Genomic DNA, 18,889 nt, shown 5'->3' on the forward strand with positions numbered 1-18,889 from the left:
ATTATACCCAACGTAACTCGAGTACTCCCAGCATAAACTGTGAATACGCCCCGCGTACTTGGCATTTCCAGTCTATAAATAGAAGTCGAAAATCACTTATTTCCTCACACCTTTCCACTACATTCTCTCCCAAACCCCCTAAGGTCCTAAGACCTTTTCTCTAGCACTTCCTAGGTGCTAGTAGTGAATCTCTGGAGCACTAGAAAGCCCTGAGAAGTATAGCTTTCGGCTTAGAGGTTCTGCCCGCACAAAGTCCGGTTTCTCACTAAACCACCTATAAGTTGAGTTATGCTTATCGTACATTAGGTATAACATATGTTTAAGTTCATTATCGTTATTATGAACCAATAAATAAGATTTATCAGTGATTACAATTCGTTATACTGATTGATCTACTTATGGGAGAGGTGTCTAGAATGGTCACGTTGGCTTGGTTGTTGGATTTCAGAAAAGTCATATGTTGAAATGGTCTTGTCTCCCAACTGTCCTGCATGATTGATCCTCACTTGATTGATCTTGAAGTATAATTTGAATTAATGATGAATCTAGAATAATAATTAGTCGCAATAAATATTAGACTAAGATTTAGTGATAATGATACTAGGTTACGGCAAAGGAAAAGACAACTGCTAGAAGCGAAGGGTTGTTCGAATTTCGAATCATCACTTTATCAAGTAAGTACATAGTTAATTTCATCTTACACATATATATGAAGTAGCTAGATTATTAAATGGTTATGTGCTTATTCTCTATGCCGAGAATATTATGTATTAGATAAGATATTATGAGATGTATAACTGATTTAATCATATAAGTATTATATACTTATAAATATGTATTGGATAGCGATGGGTGATGAGAGATAGGTGATGATAGAAAGGTGATGATAAATAGGTGATGCAAGATGAAAGATGATTATGAGATGCCATAACCTTGACCTGCGATGTTGCGATGTAGTCATCTACCAGAGTATAGATGGCGACCACTGACTAATCTAAACTAGTCATGTGGAAACACCAGCAGGCTCATAACTTGTAGGTGATAAATTACAAGTTCAGGCAATGTAGTAACTATGTATTCATGTGATGTCACTCTAACCCTTACTGGACACGTATTGGGCGAGTAATCCCTGAATCGGTACTGTCTATGTGATGTAGCCAATGATTTTTAGGAAGTGTCCTTAGGAACAAACATATAAGGAAATGCGATGTAAGGCGATGAAAGGTAAATACGATGTAGGAAATGACCCTTAGGATAAATCGTTAAGGAAGTATAAATAAAGAAAATGGGGATGGGTAATCGCATTAATTGTTTGACATGAAATATGTGAAAAAACAAATTAACTATATTATTGTGGGTTGAAAACCCTATGTACTCACCAGGTTTCCCAACCTGACACACTCAGTTTATTGTATCACCAAGGTAGCGACATTAAAGATACGTTCTGCTGAGAAATTCAAGGAGATGTAGATCATTAGTGTAATTAATGTAAGGTTTGTTTATGCCTATGTTTTTGTATTAACGATGACATCCTACTGTTTTAATATAAATAAAATACATTTCTTCGGAAATGCTTTGATAATATCATGATCATGTTTTCTGGGAACAAATTCCGCAATATTATTCTTCAAAAAGGATACTCTAATTTTAAAATAAGCATAAACAAATCGGTCTTTTCTGACCGTGAAATTGGGGATTTCACAGTTGGTATCATAGAATTACTTTAAGCGAACTGGGAATTTTAGGAAATTTCTAGACTGAAACCTAGAATGCTCAGCTATGATTCTGAGATGAGTGTTTGCTACATTTAGGAAGTATGCCTGAATAGACATAAGCACTAGCGTATTGAGGGAAGATGCCTAAATTGTTTTTATGTGCTAAATTATTTATACTATAAGATGCCTTATATGCTTTATGATGCTATCGTTTGATCGGATTTATAGTCTATTTCTGGTCGGATCCAGAAATGTTATATGTTCAGATTTCTAAACGTTTAATTACGGAATTAGAACTGGCATGTCGGGACTCTGATGCCATCTGGCATGTCATAGTCTCGGATCCGTTCAGTGAACGGGGAAGCCACCAAGTTGCACACGTCTCTGTCAAATTCTTTGAATATGAATGGTTCGTAGTAGAAGTCATTATTTATCTTTGATCTCTTTTTGATCGCATTGGTGAGGGGTTTCGTTTCAACTACAGTCTGATTGTTATAGGGGTCGTTGTTTTCACTCTCGACGAAAACATCATCTTTGTCTTTTCTTTTTCGTACATTATCCGAGTCTGAGATCAATGGTTCTATGATCGAAGGGTTTGCGCTTGTGAGCGTTGGCTGGGGTGACAATTCTTTAAGCTTTCGGGTGAAGGCCTTGTACATGGCATTCATCCGATCAAAATTATGCGCCACAAACTGCATGATTGGGTCTTCTAGATTCAACTCTGAGTTCGGGTTGCTGGGCCCGCCTACGTCTTGGATGATGGGTGTGGGTTTGACGTTTGGCACATCTAGGAAACATATCATTCCTCGAGTCATGACTTGAGGTGGTTCGTCTCCTTTCATGGTTGTGTTAATTTCTTTTCGTAGTATATCGCTCCGGTCCCACGGATGGCGATCACAGATCCTTTTCATGGGTTTAACTCGTTTCAACCCGACCCCGTAATCATGAATCTTAATTTTCCATCATTCTAGAAGGTTGATAAATTACAAGAAAGTGCTAGTGCGTTTTTCAATACGTTGTCAAGTGGTGGAAAATGTAATAAATAACTTCTCGGGTGGCAATTCCCTTAAGGTAACTTCATACTGAATATGTAGTTTTATGCCACCTTTTCGAGAGGAGATTGGATGATTTTTTGGATTATGCCTATTGGCATCACTTTTTTTATATCACTAATATTTATGTAGAAAGATTAATGACATGGACTCTCTGCCCTTTTTCTATATCCGTGGATCTCTATTTATACATTTTTGGGATATGTTTGAATGGGATGTGGTATACCCACCTGATGGGCATATATTAAGTATATTCACTTTAGTTATGATTTTGCTCAGGGAATATATTCCCTTCAAGTTCAATGCACATGTTTTGAATTCTATAAGTAATTTTCTTTAAAAGTGTCAAGTATATGTTTTAGGCTTTCTAGAAGTAATTTTATTTAAATGCTTTTTGTGTTTAAAGTATCAAGTAGGGTATAGCTCATTAAGGCCCCCAAGACTATGTAAGATTGTTAATAAGATGATATACATAGTCTTTTACTAAAATGTGAAGGTTAATATCTTATATATATATATATATATATATATATATATATGGTTATGTTAATGTGTTTCTTACATTTATTGTGTGCTATAATACACCAATAGAAATTTAGTAAAATCAAATAATTATTTAATTAAATAAAGATAGATATCAAATGATTTCCATAATTGTATGTATATTAAATGATATCTATAATTATAATTCTCCTTTTATGGAAACTAATTAAATTCGTCATTGATGTCAACAATAACATTTTTTCAGAATAATTTTGTATTTAGGTTTTTATGTATGGATTCATGTTTTGTTTCAGGACACACTCACTTAAATCATAATAAAGTTGCATGGAATATAAAGAACGAGAGTGTATTCTACTAGAATACACTCTCATTCTGCTAGAATACAATCTTATTCTTCTTGATACGAATTCATTCTGAAAGAATATTATTGCTGACATTAATGACGAATTTAATTAATTTCCATAAAAAAATTATAATTATAGATATCATTTAATATACATATAATCATGGAAGTCTTTTAATATCTATCTTTATCTGATTAAATAATAATTTATTTTTACTAATTCTTATGGTGCTTTCTAGCACACAATAGATGTAAGAAACATTTGAACCTACCTCTCTCTCTCTCTCTCTCTCTCTCTCTATATATATATATATATATATATATATATATATATATAAGAATTTGAGTTGAATAACTTATTATTATGATTATTATTTGTATTTAAATATTTTTGTCAGGCGCGAGTGGTTCGGGAGGCATTGTTGAACGTCCTATCACGACTGTGGGAACTGTAGCGGTGGAGGTATACCGACATGTGGTTCCGTAAGTGATGTATGTGGATGAGCCCCCATAAATATTGGTCTTTCGCTGGGTCTCAATGTACAACCAATTGTTAATGGTTTTGATCAAGCGTTGTCTGAGGTGGCCATTACGATAGACTCAGGTGCTGAAAAAATTAGTCATTTTGTTTGCTCGTTGTCTCGTTATCAAGAGCTTCTCGCACATTATGAATATTTTTTATTGTGGTGAGATTGAGAGCTTAATCAAAGACAACATGGAGTTGCAAAGCTACATAGCTGCACTGGGGCATGAAGTCATCCAACTCTGTGCAAGTCGTAGCATTTGATGTTGCTTCTAGGAGTGTGTTCGTTTAGGTCCGGCGCTTGAAATAATGTGTCATAGGTTGTATGAGGGTCAGTGATGTAGTTGCTTTTGGGGCGTTTGAATAAATTTGTTTATATGTGTTTGTTACTATTTTGATTGTGCTTTTATGTGTTGTTGGGTGATTTTCTTTGCAATTATCAAGGGGTTGATTTACCTAACTATTTTTAACATGAAAACTAGAATTTGATTTACTTATAAATATATATTTTATATTTTGGGACATATCAAATGTGTGTATATGAAAATTTATGTGTGTGTGTATGCGTGTGTGTGTGTGTACATATATATATATATATATATATATATATATATATATATATATATATATATTTGAGCTCTACAATATACTGTTATCTTTATTGGAATTGTACCATCCTTGTATAATCTTTCAATTGTTGATATATAAGTCGGTTCGACATGATATGCTTTTATACGCGTTTTAATACTCTTTATCAATAATACTGCTTTTGGGATGTTGTTTTATTGTCATGTGAAGTCGTGATGGTATACATTGATGGGTTTTGGCCATATGAACATTCCTATGTGCACATGCAAACCCTAATGCTTGGATCTAGGTTTCTCTAATTAAACATGCTTTGAATCCAAGACTTCTAATAACTAATTAGGTATAAGAACAATACAAAATCATATCTGAAAGTTTACCTTTGAATCTCTTGTTTGATCTTGTTGTCTTGGAGCTCTAGAGTCACAATTGTCACTCCTCTAATGGCTTACAAACACCAACTAGCAAAGAGGATGATTTGAGAGAGAGGAGAGGGAAGAAATCGTCCGGGGTTCCTTTACTTTAGAAAAGATGCCGATTTCCCTTGCCTAAGGGGTCTATTAATACTTGTAAGGCTCTTTGAGTTTCACTCTAAAACCTTGGCTGGATAACTATTACTCAAAGCAATCCAAATCCTTTCCAAGATAATGCCTTGGATGAATTTGAGGCTTATCCTAGCCTAGAAATCGTCCAACCTCTATCCAAGAGGAATTTACAGCCCAAAGTGTAACTATCAAACAATTGACAGTTTATACCCCTTTGTTTCTTTAAGTCACCAAATTAATTCCCAGTTAATTTATGACTTATATCAATCAAACAATAATAATATTATTCCTTATATTATACTTATAATATATTAATAATATTTATTCTCTCATAATAAATCACCCTGTCAAGTTGCTATGGTGAAGGCAACACAAAAGGACCATGCACAATCGGGCCAAATACTTGCCTAATATAGTTGCAGCCTTAGACACTATTCCAACAGTCTCCCACTTGGATAAGTCTAGTAACTATATGCACAAGTACAATTCGATTTGCAATCATAGCTCTCAAAGACGCTGTCAAACTCTGATCAATCTTGTCCTTTAGATAAGGGATCGTACAGTCCTCTGTTAGATATCATGCTGACAATTCTATGGAATGATTAGTCAAGCATTTAGGTTTCTCGATCTCCGATTTATTTGACATAGAACTTAATTGAACACATCAATTCAGTTCTGACCGGGCCCGGCGCATAAGTCAAATCAAATCATCGAGCGGCCGAGATATCACTTTTAACCTCTTAGGATAAAAGTCACAGATAAACTTCGACTTATATGCATTTACTTATTCATTAATCAACTATACACAACAATGCGTTTTATAACACCGAGTTACTTATGCGTTTTCGCATTATCAATGTACAACCAATTAACCAATAACAAACCATATATCTAGGTTTTAAGACTATATGATATTATCATCTTGCGATCACCCTTTTTATATCATATTCCATAAGGTGATTCCAGCAAGCGCGGGTTTGTTCCAATGCTCAAAACTAGTTCATAAGCACTCATGAACGTCGCATCAATCTTTTGCTATGTCTAAAACCATTTAGACAATCTATGCACCGATTCATGACAATCTTCATTCATATCTACTTCCGACATATGAACGATTGTGGACAATTTGAATAATTCGATTATTCTCAATAAACTCAATTATTCTGGAAGTCAAAACATGCAAAGTGAAACAATAGTTAAACAATTAACATAAGACAATAACATTACTCATAAATAAAACTCCTTTACTTAATCATTAAATGTTAATTACATTTATCTATTACACGTTTCTAATACTATCTAATCTATGCTAATATCATCCTTCAGCCCAATACTCCTAGCATGCTGCAAATGCTTAACCCTACTCAGTCCCTTCGTAAGCGGATCTGCTGGGTTATCTTCTGATGATATCCTCTTCACTACGAGTTGTCATTCTTCTACATGATGTCTAATAAAGTGATATTTTCTGTCGATATGTCGCGATCTACCATGATCTCTCGGTTCCTTGGTCAAGGCAACCGCTCCTTCATTATCATAGAAAATCTCCATGGGCTCCTTTATGGCGGGTACTACTCCAAGATCACCAATGAAGTTCTTCAACCATATTGCCTCTTTTGACGCTTCGCTCGCTGCAATGTACTCTGATTCGCACGTTGAATCAGCTACGGTTTCCTGCTTGGAACTTTTCCAAGTCACTGCTCCTCCATTCAGGGTAAAGACCCAGCCCGACTGCGAACGGTAGTTGTCCCTGTCAGTCTGAAAGCTATCATCACTGTACCCTCACACCTTCATGTCATCACTCCCTCCAAGGACTAAAAACCATTCCTTCGTCCTCCGAAGCTACTTAAGGATATTCTACACCGCAATCCAATGAGATCTGCCAAGATTCCCTTGATATCTGCTAACCATGCTCAAAGCAAAGGCTACATCAGGGTGAGTACATGTCATAGCGTACATGATTGAGCCAACTGCGGAAGCGTATGGTACTCGGCTTATTTCTGCTATTTCAGCTTCGGTACTCGGACTTTGAGTCTTACTCAACTTGGCATTACTTTGTATCGGTAATTCTCCCTTCTTCGAGTTCTCCATACCAAAACATTTTAGTACTTTCTATAAGTAAGTGTTCTGACTAAGTCCTATTAGTCTCTTACTTCTCTCTCTCTCTTACTATCCTTATTCCCAAAATATAGGAAGCCTCTCCAAGGTCCTTCATAGCGAAGCACTTCCCGAGCCAGGACTTAACTTCCTGCAGAGTCGGGATGTCGTTTCCTATGAGCAGTATGTCATCGACATACAACACGAGAAAGCTAACTATGCTCCCACTGGCTTTTACATATACACATGATTCATCTTCGCTTCGTACAAATCAAACTCTTTGACTTTCTCATCGAAGGAAAGATTCCATCTGCGAGACGCTTGCTTAAGTCCATAAATGGACTTCTCAAGCTTACACACTCTATTCGGATGCTTCGGATCCACAAACCCCTCTGGCTGAGCCATGTAAACATCCTCAGCCAACTTTCCGTTAAGGAAAGCGGTCTTGACATCCATTTTCCAAATCTCATAATCATGAAATGCGGAAATAGCTAGCATCACTCTAATAGACTTTATCTTTGCAACTGGTGAGAAGGTCTCATCATAGTCAACTCCGGGAGTTTGAGTAAAGCCCTTCGCAACCAATCGTGCCTTATACGTGTGTACCTTTCCATCCACATCGGTCTTCTTCTTGAAGATCCATTTGCACCCAACGGTCTTACGTCCGGGTACATTATCAACCAAATTCCAAACTTGGTTATCATACATGGATTGGATCTCGCTATCCATTGCCTCTTTCCATTTCGCAGATTCTGGGCCTGCCATGGCTTCCTTAAAGTTATTAGGTTCATCAAGGTTTATTACTGTACTATCACTAATATACGTGTCCCCTTCGGTAGTAATATGAAAACCATACAACTGGGGTTGAAATCTAACTCTTTCGGAACGTCTAAGAGGTAATGATACGTCAATCGGTTCAACCGGAGTTTCCTCCTCGAGTTGAGTGCCAGCGGTAGAGGTTCCTTCATCTATCGATTCTTGAATCTCTTCAAGCTCGATTTGCCTCCCACTGTCTCCTTGACCTATGAGTTCTCGTTCTCGGAAAACTCTTCTCCTCGCAACAAAGACAACATTGTCCTTTGGTCTATAGAAGAGATATCCAAAGGATTTATGCGGGTAGCCGATGAAAATACATCGCTCACTGCGAGGTTCGAGCTTGTCGTGAGTATCTCGTCTTACGAAAGCCTCACAACCCCAAACCTTGATATGTGCTAACGAGGGAGCTTTCCCTGTCCACATCTCGTGAGGTGTTTTGGCAACCTTCTTAGTAGGGACTCGGTTAAGGATATGGGCGTGGCAGTCTCTAAGGCATACCCCCAAAAAGAGATTGATAGTGAAGCACGATTCATCAGAGAGCGAACCATGTCCAACAAGGTTCGATTACGCCTTTCTGCCACACCATTCAATTGTGGTGTCCTAGGTGGCGTCAATTGTGAAACTATTCCACACTCCTTGAGATAATCGTGGAATTCAAGACTTAGGTACTCTCCTCCTCGATCGGATCGAAGCATCTTGATTTTCCTGCCCAATTGATTCTCCACTTCATTTTTGAAATCTTTGAACCTTTCAAAAGTTTCTGACTTTTGCTTGATTAAATAGATATACCCATATCTACTATAGTCATTGGTAAAAGTCACGTAGAAGCGGTTCCCATCCTTCGTGGTTAATCTAAACGGTCCACATACATCGGTATGTATTAGGTCCAATAGACCCTCACCCCTTTCGCAAGAACCAACGAAGGGTGACTTAGTCATCTTTCCAAGCAAACAAGACTCGCATGTGTCATCTTCCCTAAGGTCGAATGACTCAAACACTCCATCCTTTTGGAGTTGGGCTATGCGTTTCTTGTTGACATGTCCAAGGCGACAATGCCACAAGGATGCTTTATCCATACTATTGGAAGAATCTATGTTCAAAACATCATTTCCTAAGTTATCAACAATCATAACAGTTTCATAAATTCCATTACATGGTATTGCTTCAAAATAAAAGACACCATTTAGATAAGCCAAAATAGAACCATTCTCATTATTAAAAGGAAATCTAAAACCTTGTCTAAACAAACCATGAAATGAAATAATGTTTCTAGCCATTTCTGGCGAATAGCAACAATTGTTCAAATCTAAACTTAAACCATTCCTAAGCACTAAAGAATACACTCCAATCTTGGTCACAGGCGACGATCTTCTATTCCCCATGATTAGATTTATTCTTCCAGCCTCCACATCCCTATTTCTTCTTAGTCCCTGCACATTAGAACAAATGTGGTAACCACAACCGATATCAAGAACCCAAGAAATAGCATGAGATGAATCGTTAGATTTAATTGTGTATATACCTACGAAAGACGGCTTGATCTTTCCTTCCTTGATGGCTTGCAGGTACTCTGGGTAGCTTCTTTTCCAATGTCCTATCTTGTGGCAGTGGTGGCACTCTGCCTCCTTTGGGTTAGAGCAGGGCTTAGCAGGATCAACTTTGGTCCCACTAGAAGAGGCACCATCTCGGGCTTTAACCTTGCGATAGTTCTTAGACGAAGCCTTCCTCTTCTTTCCCTTTCCTTGTCTAATAGCCAAGACAGGAGCAGTGGGTGGATTGGGAGTTGGTGCAACATACTTGTCCTTGAAGTTACTCTCAGCGACCCTCAAGAGACCTTGGAGTTTGCTTAGGGTGACCTCCTCTTTGTTCATGTGGTAGGTCATCCTAAATTGATTATAACTTGGAGGCAAAGAGTGAAGCACCATATCGATCGCCAAGTCTTCCCCAAAGTCAACATTCAACTTGCGAAGACGGTCGAAATACCTTTGCATCTTTTGCAGGTGCACGGTAAGAGACTCTCCATGACCCATCTTAGTGGAAATCATGTTAGTGAAAATCTCATAACGCTCTTGTCTCGCGTTTTGGTGGTATCTCTCCAATAAGTCTTGGTGCATCTCGTACGGGTACATGTCCTCATAGGACTTTTGGAATTCGGAGTTCATAGTGGCTATCATGATGCAATACACCTTCGTTGTATCACGCTCATGAGTTTTAAAAGCGGTCATTTCAGTCGGAGTAGCGATTTCAGGGTTGATTTTCTCGAGCTTCTCATCGAGGACATACTCCTTATCCTCATAGCGAGCAATCGTGCGAATGTATCTTATCCATTCGCTAAAGTTCGTTCCATCGAAGGTGACCTTTTGACAAAGGCTCATCAAAGTGAATGAACTAGCAGCAGCGTTGTTTGCGTTCGACATCTACAAATAGAAAGGACAAAGATAGATTAGAATTTGAATCCCTAATTATCACCCAATAAGAAAATTAGGGCTAGGATCCAACAACAATATTTACACATTAGAAAAGGGATACCGTAATCTAACATGCAAACATTTTGAAGGTAAGTGAATGAAGATTCACTAATTCTCCACCATAAAACCTAACTTTAAGTCTAAATGCATTGAGAATTCCTAGGTTTAGATGAGATTCATTGAAACTTTTCAATGGCATGTTTAAATCTCGATATGCCCCTCTTGTTTGTGACTGGGATACCGAGGATCACAAAGCGGGTGTGAATTACCATGCAAATTCACATGGTGCCTTCATTGTAACGATCACCTATTCGACGTGCCGGTAAACCACACACGCTCCATCGAACTATGATAAACAATGAATCACCCTTTGCCACCTTTGCTTAGAAACAATTAGTGAGCCGGTAAACCACACACACTCCACTAACTTCTTAGCAAGGGTGCAAAGTGTAATTTCATGGGATTGCATCAATTCACTTTTCCTAAAGTAACTAAGATTGGGAAATTTTTAAAAAAACATGTAGTTACTTTATATATCTTATTATACTTTTAATGAGAGGATGAGGTTGCCCTATCCTACCCGTTTGGCTAACGACCCTCCACCGATCAAGCAAGCGGTGGGTGAGAGTGTTCACCCATTAAGCGCCATTTTATAGGCCGCAACCTTATACCCACCTTATAGATCGGCTTCGTGAATGAGGCCTACTAACGGTAAGACTAGCATTTTAGTTATACATATATATATATATATATATATATATATATATATATATATATATATATATATATAAATCTTGTAATATTATATTTGTATAGGGTTGTATTTTAAACTTGTAAAATTCTAGGGTTTGAAATTTAAATCTTCCTAAATTAAACTTTTAATCACAAAATATAAATTTCAAAACTTGAGGACAAGTTTTAAACATTTAAAACATGGAGGATCAAATAAAAAATAATTTTAATTAACAATTAATTTCTTAATTATCCATATTTTATTTATTTAAGATTTTTTGCAAGATAATTACCAGTTTAATCAAAATAATAAATTAATTATCACATAAGGAAATTAAATATTTTATTAATTGATAAAAATCTTTAATTAGATCAAGATTATAGTCATATATATCAAAAAATCGGATTAGGGTTGATCTAATATGAAAAAGGTAAGTTTCCATAAGTTAAATACCAAAAAATCCCGATTTTAGCTTTTCCTGACGCTCGGACTCGCCGAGTGCACCATGGGACTCGCCGAGTCAGGCCAACTCGCCGAGTTCATGACTCAGAAACTCAAAAATCGAATTTAGCAAATAGGATTCAAACAAACAAGCAACAATTTAATAGAAACCAGACTAGGCTCTGATACCACTGATGGGTTTTGGCCATATGAACATTCCTATGTGCACATGCAAACCCTAATGCTTGGATCTAGGTTTCTCTAATTAAACATGCTTTGAATCCAAGACTTCTAATAACTAATTAGGTATAAGAACAATACAAAATCATATCTGAAAGTTTACCTTTGAATCTCTTGTTTGATCTTGTTGTCTTGGAGCTCTAGAGTCACAATTATCACTCCTCTAATGGCTTACAAATACCAACTAGCAAAGAGGATGATTTGAGAGAGAGGAGAGGGAAGAAATCGTCCGGGGTTCCTTTACTTTAGAAAAGATGCCGATTTCCCTTGCCTAAGGGGTCTATTAATACTTGTAAGGCTCTTTGAGTTTCACTCTAAAACCTTGGCTGGATAACTATTACTCAAAGCAATCCAAATCCTTTCCAAGATAATGCCTTGGATGAATTTGAGGCTTATCCTAGCCTAGAAATCATCCAACCTCTATCCAAGAGGAATTTACAGCCCAAAGTGTAACTATCAAATAATTGACAGTTTATACCCCTTTGTTTAATTAATCTCTTTATGTCACCAAATTAATTCCCAATTAATTTATGACTTATATCAATCAAACAATAATAATATTATTCCTTATATTATACTTATAATATATTAATAATATTTATTCTCTCATAATAAATCACCCTGTTAAGTTGCTATGGTGAAGGCAACACAAAAGGATCATGCACAATCGGGTCAAATACTTGCCTAATATAGTTGCAGCCTTAGACACTATTCCAACAGTCTCCCACTTGGATAAGTCTAGTAACTATATGCACAAGTACAATTCGATTTGCAATCATAGCTCTCAAAGACGCTGTCAAACTCTGATCAATCTTGTCCTTTAGATAAGGGATCGTACAGTCCTCTGTTAGATATCATGCTGACAATTCTATGGAATGATTTGTCAAGCATTTAGGTTTCTCGATCTCCAATTTATTTGACATAGAACTTAATTGAACACATCAATTCAGTTCTGACCGGGCCCGGCGCATAAGTCAAATCAAATCATCGAGCGGCCGAGATATCACTTTTAACCTCTTAGGATAAAAGTCACAGATAAACTTCGACTTATATGCATTTACTTATTCATTAATCAACTATACACAACAATGCGATTTATAACACCGAGTTACTTATGCGTTTTCGCATTATCAATGTACATCCAATTAACCAATAACAAACCATATATCTAGGTTTTAAGAATATATGATATTATCATCTTGCGATCACCCTTTTTATATCATATTCCATAAGGTGATTCCAGCAAGCGCGGGTTTGTTCCAATGCTCAAAACTAGTTCATAAGCACTCATGAACGTCACATCAATCTTTTGCTATGTCTAAAACCATTTAGACAATCTATGCACCGATTCATGACAATCTTCATTCATATCTACTTCCGACATATGAACGATTGTGGACAATTTGAATAATTCGATTATTCTCAATAAACTCAATTATTCTGGAAGTCAAAACATGCAAAGTGAAACAATAGTTAAACAATTAACATAAGACAATAACATTACTCATAAATAAAACTCCTTTACTTAATCATTAAATGTTAATTACATTTATCTATTACACGTTTCTAATACTATCTAATCTATGCTAATATCATCCTTCAGCCCAATACTCCTAGCATGCTGCAAATGCTTAACCCTACTCAGTCCCTTCGTAAGCGGATCTGCTGGGTTATCTTCTGATGATATCCTCTTCACTACGAGTTGTCATTCTTCTACATGATGTCTAATAAAGTGATATTTTCTGTCGATATGTCGCGATCTACCATGATCTCTCGGTTCCTTGGTCAAGGCAACCGCTCCTTCATTATCATAGAAAATCTCCATGGGCTCCTTTATGGCGGGTACTACTCCAAGATCACCAATGAAGTTCTTCAACCATATTGCCTCTTTTGACGCTTCGCTCGCTGCAATGTACTCTGATTCGCACGTTGAATCAGCTACGGTTTCCTGCTTGGAACTTTTCCAAGTCACTGCTCCTCCATTCAGGGTAAAGACCCAGCCCGACTGCGAACGGTAGTTGTCCCTGTCAGTCTGAAAGCTATCATCACTGTACCCTCACACCTTCATGTCATCACTCCCTCCAAGGACTAAAAACCATTCCTTCGTCCTCCGAAGCTACTTAAGGATATTCTACACCGCAATCCAATGAGATCTGCCAAGATTCCCTTGATATCTGCTAACCATGCTCAAAGCAAAGGCTACATCAGGGCGAGTACATGTCATAGCGTACATGATTGAGCCAACTGCAGAAGCGTATGGTATTCGGCTCATTTCTGCTATTTCTGCTTCGGTACTCGGACTTTGAGTCTTACTCAACTTGGCATTACTTTGTATCGGTAATTCTCCCTTCTTCGAGTTCTCCATACCAAAACATTTTAGTACTTTCTCTAAGTAAGTGTTCTGACTAAGTCCTATTAGTCTCTTACTTCTCTCTCTCTTACTATCCTTATTCCCAAAATATAGGAAGCCTCTCCAAGGTCCTTCATAGCGAAGCACTTCCCAAGCCAGGACTTAACTTCCTGCAGAGTCGGGATGTCGTTTCCTATGAGCAGTATGTCATCGACATACAACACGAGAAAGCTAACTATGCTCCCACTGGCTTTTACATATACTCATGATTCATCTTCGCTTCGTACAAATCAAACTCTTTGACTTTCTCATCGAAGGAAAGATTCCATCTGCGAGACGCTTGCTTAAGTCCATAAATGGACTTCTCAAGCTTACACACTCTATTCGGATGCTTCAGATCCACAAACCCCTCTGGCTGAGCCATGTAAACATCCTCAGCCAACTTTCCATTAAGGAAAGCGGTCTTGACATCCATTTTCCAAATCTCATAATCATGAAATGCAGCAATAGCTAGCATCACTCTAATAGACTTTATCTTTGCAACTGGTGAGAAGGTCTCATCATAGTCAACTCCGGGAGTTTGAGTAAAGCCCTTCGCAACCAATCGTGCCTTATACGTGTGTACCTTTCCATCCACGTCAGTCTTCTTCTTGAAGATCCATTTGCACCCAATGGTCTTACGTCCGGGTATATTATCAACCAAATTCCAAACTTGGTTATCATACATGGATTGGATCTCGCTATCCATTGCCTCTTTCCATTTCGCAGATTCCGGGCCTGCCATGGCTTCCTTAAAGCTATTAGGTTCATCAAGGTTTATTACTGTACTATCACTAATATACGTGTCCCCTTCGGTAGTAATATGAAAACCATACAACTGGGGTTGAAATCTAACTCTTTCGGAACGTCTAAGAGGTAATGATACGTCAATCGGTTCAACCGGAGTTTCCTCCTCGAGTTGAGTGCCAGCGGTAGAGGTTCCTTCATCTATCGATTCTTGAATCTCTTCAAGCTCGATTTGCCTCCCACTGTCTCCTTGACCTATGAGTTCTCGTTCTCGGAAAACTCTTCTCCTCGCAACAAAGACAACATTGTCCTTTGGTCTATAGAAGAGATATCCAAAGGATTTATGCGGGTAGCCGATGAAAATACATCGCTCACTGCGAGGTTCGAGCTTGTCCTGAGTATCTCGTCTTACGAAAGCCTCACAACCCCAAACCTTGATATGTGCTAACGAGGGAGCTTTCCCTGTCCACATCTCGTGAGGTGTTTTGGCAACCTTCTTAGTAGGGACTCGGTTAAGGATATGGGCGTGGCAGTCTCTAAGGCATACCCCCAAAAAGAGATTGATAGTGAAGCACGATTCATCATAGAGCGAACCATGTCCAACAAGGTTCGATTACGCCTTTCTGCCACACCATTCAATTGTGGTGTCCTAGGTGGCGTCAATTGTGAAACTATTCCACACTCCTTGAGATAATCGTGGAATTCAAGACTTAGGTACTCTCCTCCTCGATCGGATCGAAGCATCTTGATTTTCCTGCCCAATTGATTCTCCACTTCATTTTTGAAATCTTTGAACCTTTCAAAAGTTTCTGACTTTTGCTTGATTAAATAGATATACCCATATCTACTATAGTCATTGGTAAAAGTCACGTAAAAGCGGTTCCCATCCTTCGTGGTTGATCTAAACGGTCCACATACATCGGTATGTATTAGGTCCAATAGACCCTCACCCCTTTCGCAAGAACCAACGAAGGGTGACTTAGTCATCTTTCCAAGCAAACAAGACTCGCATGTGTCATCTTCCCTAAGGTCGAATGACTCAAACACTCCATCCTTTTGGAGTTGGGCTATGCGTTTCTTGTTGACATGTCCAAGGCGACAATGCCACAAGGATGCTTTATCCATACTATTGGAAGAATCTATGTTCAAAACATCATTTCCTAAGTTATCAACAATCATAACAGTTTCATAAATTCCATTACATGGTATTGCTTCAAAATAAAAGACACCATTTAGATAAGCCAAAATAGAACCATTCTCATTATTAAAAGGAAATCTAAAACCTTGTCTAAACAAACCATGAAATGAAATAATGTTTCTAGCCATTTCTGGCGAATAGCAACAATTGTTCAAATCTAAACTTAAACCATTCCTAAGCACTAAAGAATACACTCCAATCTTGGTCACAGGCGACGATCTTCTATTCCCCATGATTAGATTTATTCTTCCAGCCTCCACATCCCTATTTCTTCTTAGTCCCTGCACATTAGAACAAATGTGGTAACCACAACCGATATCAAGAACCCAAGAAATAGCATGAGATGAATCGTTAGATTTAATTATGTATATACCTACGAAAGACGGCTTGATCTTTCCTTCCTTGATGGCTTGCAGGTACTCTGGGCAGCTTCTTTTCCAATGTCCTATCTTGTGGCAGTGGTGGCACTCTGCCTCCTTTGGGTTAGAGCAGGGCTTAGCAGGATCAACTTTGGTCCCACTAGAAGAGGCACCATCTCGGGCTTTAACCTTGCGATAGTTCTTAGACGAAGCCTTCCTCTTCTTTCCCTTTCCTTGTCTAATAGCCAAGACAGGAGCAGTGGGTGGATTGGGAGTTGGTGCAACATACTTGTCCTTGAAGTTACTCTCAGCGACCCTCAAGAGACCTTGGAGTTTGCTTAGGGTGACCTCCTCTTTGTTCATGTGGTAGGTCATCCTAAATTGATTATAACTTGGAGGCAAAGAGTGAAGCACCATATCGATCGCCAAGTCTTCCCCAAAGTCAACATTCAACTTGCGAAGACGGTCGACATACCTTTGCATCTTTTGCAGGTGCACGGTAAGAGACTCTCCATGACCCATCTTAGTGGAAATCATGTTAGTGAAAATCTCATAACGCTCTTGTCTCGCGTTTTGGTGGTATCTCTCCAATAAGTCTTGGTGCATCTCGTACAGGTACATGTCCTCATAGGACTTTTGGAATTCGGAGTTCATAGTGGCTATCATGATGCAATACACCTTCGTTGCATCACGCTCATGAGTTTTAAAAGCGGTCATTTCAGTCGGAGTAGCGATTTCAGGGTTGATTTTCTCTAGCTTCTCATCGAGGACATACTCCTTATCCTCATAGCGAGCAATCGTGCGAATGTATCTTATCCATTCGCTAAAGTTCGTTCCATCGAAGGTGACCTTTTAACAAAGGCTCATCAAAGTGAATGAACTAGCAGCAGCGTTGTTTGCGTTCGACATCTACAAATAGAAAGGACAAAGATAGATTAGAATTTGAATCCCTAATTATCACCCAATAAGAAAATTAGGGCTAGGATCCAACAACAATATTTACACATTAGAAAAGGGATACCGTAATCTAACATGCAAACATTTTGAAGGTAAGTGAATGAAGATTCACTAATTCTCCACCATAAAACCTAACTTTAAGTCTAAATGCATTGAGAATTCCTAGGTTTAGATGAGATTCATTGAAACTTTTCAATGGCATGTTTAAATCTCGATATGCCCCTCTTGTTTGTGACTGGGATACCGAGGATCACAAAGCGGGTGTGAATTACCATGCAAATTCACATGGTGCCTTCATTGTAACGATCACCTATTCGACGTGCCGGTAAACCACACACGCTCCATCGAACTATGATAAACAATGAATCACCCTTTGCCACCTTTGCTTAGAAACAATTAGTGAGCCGGTAAACCACATACACTCCACCAACTTCTTAGCAAGGGTGCAAAGTGTAATTTCATGGGATTGCATCTATTCACTTTTCCTAAAGTAACTAAGATTGGGAAATTTTTAAAAAAACATGTAGTTACTTTATATATCTTATTATACTTTTAATGAGAGGATGAGGTTGCCCTATCCTACCCGTTTGGCTAACGACCCTCCACCGATCAAGCAAGCGGTGGGTGAGAGTGTTCACCCATTAAGCGCCATTTTATAGGCCGCAACCTTATACCCACCTTATAGATCGGCTTCGTGAATGAGGCCTACTAACGGTAAGACTAGCATTTTAGTTATACATACATATATATATATATATATATATATATATATATATATATATATATATTAATCTTGTAATATTATATTAGTATAGGGTTGTATTTTAAACTTGTAAAATTCTAGGGTTTGAAATTTAAATCTTCCTAAATTAAACTTTTAATCACAAAATATAAATTTCAAAACTTGAGGACAAGTTTTAAACATTTAAAACATGGAGGATCAAATAAAAAATAATTTTAATTAACAATTAATTTCTTAATTATCCATATTTGATTTATTTAAGATTTCTTGCAAGATAATTACCAGTTTAATCAAAATAATAAATTAATTATCACATAAGGAAATTAAATATTTTATTAATTGATAAAAATCTTTAATTAGATCAAGATTATAGTCATATATATCAAAAAATCGGATTAGGGTTGATCTAATATGAAAAATGTAAGTTTCCATAAGATA

This window comes from Lactuca serriola, chromosome 3 (genome assembly GCF_051521515.1).
Source record: "Lactuca serriola cultivar US96UC23 chromosome 3, Lser_US96UC23_V15, whole genome shotgun sequence".
Lineage (NCBI taxonomy): Eukaryota > Viridiplantae > Streptophyta > Magnoliopsida > Asterales > Asteraceae > Lactuca > Lactuca serriola.